This window comes from Sinocyclocheilus anshuiensis, unplaced genomic scaffold (assembly GCF_001515605.1).
Source record: "Sinocyclocheilus anshuiensis isolate Anshui unplaced genomic scaffold, SAMN03320099.WGS_v1.1 scaffold55, whole genome shotgun sequence".
Taxonomy (NCBI): Eukaryota; Metazoa; Chordata; class Actinopteri; order Cypriniformes; family Cyprinidae; genus Sinocyclocheilus; species Sinocyclocheilus anshuiensis.
Window position 1 is genome coordinate 816,846 of NW_015549647.1, and position 2,872 is coordinate 819,717.

The window sequence follows — 2,872 nt, forward strand, 5'->3', positions numbered from 1 at the left end:
GGAAATTAAACTGGATTGGATTTAGAATCCAAAGTGTTATTGTCAAGGTTTATTAACCAGTGGCTCTATTCTAAAAAAAAAAAAAATGTATATATTGTATGTGTGTTCAGGCTCCAAAATTAACACTTGCAAACACCAAATAAGTACAAATGGGTTAGATATTTTAATCTATTAATATTTTAAAAATATCTTTAATAAAATGAAACATATGGCTTCATGGTCAGTAAAATATGTTATATATTTGATTAACTTCAGTCTTAAAAATAAAGGTTCTTTATTGGCTTCCATGGTTCCATGAAGAACATCCATGGAAACTTTGTATTGCACAAAAGGCTATTTAGAGTGGAAAATGGGTTATTTAGATTAGTAAAATGTTCTTCACACTAAAGGAAAAAATGGGTTCTTTTAAGAACTGCAAAACGTTCATTTTGGACTGTGGGTGTGTGTGTGTTTACACACTTTCTTGCTTCTATTTCAGTTGTGTTTAAGGTATGCTGAATGTGATGTTAAGTATTGCACCATTACAGGATCAGCTTAACTGACTAGCTGGTTAAGAGCAAGAATTAAAGTGTTTAGAAAGGATGTTATCAGATTAGACTCCTCTTTTTGCCCTGTGAGTTAAACTGAGAGAGAACCAGTGACATATGGCAGACACATCCACTCATATTTTATATATATCTAGTGTTGGATTTTTTTTAAATGTTGTCTATGATATGGATATGGTTTCCTCTTGAAGTATTAAAGTTATTTTATGCATATGTACGTTTTCTGTATAAACACGCTGTACTTGTTAATCTATGGATTTAAATGACATCTGAATGCTGGTGACCTCATCTGTTCACCTGTTTAGATAACTGGCGCTGACTGTTACTATTACCAAACCACGTTTATGAAACTTACAGTGATGTTGATTATGCTCTAATATTTGATTTCATTCAAAATATAAATCGTTTTTTTAATTTTCCCATTGTTAATCATAAAGTTTATCAAGGATTGAAAGATTAATTGAAGCAGAAGAGGGGTAAGCGCGGAGGTATCCGGGCTAGGCTAGCGGCTAACCCACACAAGCCAGCTATCCCCACCATCGTACTGGCTAACGTACGCTCTTTGGACAATAAACTGGAATACATCAAGAATTGACAATAAAGCAGACTTGACTTGACTTGACTTGATTATCTGTGCAAAACCTTTTCTTTGCAGTGAAAGAATATGGGGATCAAATGTAACAAATGGTGGTTGTAGATAATTACCCATATGAAAATTAACCATGGTTTTACTACAAAAAAAAAAGTTACAATAATTAACCCATGGTAACCACAAATTAACCATTGTTTTGTAACACTAACCGTGGTATTTGTAGTAACACTGTGGTTATACAAATGGCAATCCAAGACTATAGTTACTATACTGCAAGTATAATATAATGGTTTGGGCACTGTAAATAGGACAGTTAAACCTATTAGATACCGGTAGTAGTTCACACTTTAATGCCACAGGCAAGAAATCACACTGCAGGTGGATAGAGAAGGCTTAGCATTACACTAATACTAGAGATCCACATAAAACTGCAAACTGACCTGCTCGTCCTCAACAGTTCAAATCTAGAAGATAGTAATCGCAGTTTAATACAATGAAGAACAAAAAGCTATAAAAATGTTTTAAGAACTACAAAGTAGGCCAATATAATAAGCATTATGAATGTTTTAAGAGTCACATGGGAAGATCTGACATAGTTTGGAAAGAAATATAGTTTCACAAAATAATGTAAAAATGTATATTTTTTTGGGGCTGGATTGTGAGTGAAAACATACCTTACATATATGAAATCTGGGTCTTCCTCTCATACCTTTTCCTTTTCAGTGATAAAAGAAAGCCTGCACACTGTAAGGAACATTGTGGATTTGCTAACTGTTAAATCAGGGTTTAGGGAATAATTTAGATTAGACCAGATTGAACTGAGGACAGAGGCACAGCATGTGCAGAAAGGATTAGGGCCTGCATCCTGACTGCCAAGGATATTATGTGATGGCTGGGATTCGTCAGATTAAATCGTGAAGCTTGCATTTACACCATACTTTAAGCACCTTTACCCTGGAAAATATATACATATATTTCAACATCTGGTAGGGCTGAATTGTAGTTTGAGAAGTTTTGGATTTCAAACAGCCTTAAATAAATCATGCTGAACATCTATGCAAATTATAACAATACAAAAGAAAATTGTAGATGTGAAAAACAGCACTGTTTATTGAATAAAAACAAACTTCCTGTTCAAGTACAGCAAGAATAAAAAAATGAAAAGCAAATTGATATAAATTAGCCTGGCTTGAAGGTGGAAGTTTAACATTACATTCATTTAAAGGGGTCATATGATGCGATTTCAATTTTTCCTTTCTCTTTGGAGTGTTACAAGCTCTTGGTGCATAAAGAAGATCTGTAAAATTGCAAAGGCTAAAGTCTCAAATCCAAAGAGATATTCTTTATAAAAGTTGTCAACCACGCCTAAAACAGCTCGTTCTAACACGCCCCCACATGTCTACGTCACGATGTGGGAAGATTTGCATAACGCCGCTCAAATGTTCACGCAAAGGAAGGCGTAACTAAAGTGGGGCAATTCCAACTTTGCAAGGACAGTCTAGCGCTTTTGACTCAGCCTCTAAGTACGTTTTCATATTTAAAAAATTTGCCACTGACAATTCAAACGCGAGTTTTGAGCAGTGTAGAGTAGCGCTTGTTGTTTATCATTTCTCCGAGACGGGACAGGGCATCACAATATGGTAAGCGGCGTAACATCTCCATCACACACTTGAGGTATTCGGCCAATCACAACGCACTGGATAGCTGGCCAATCAGAGCACACCTCGCTTTTCAG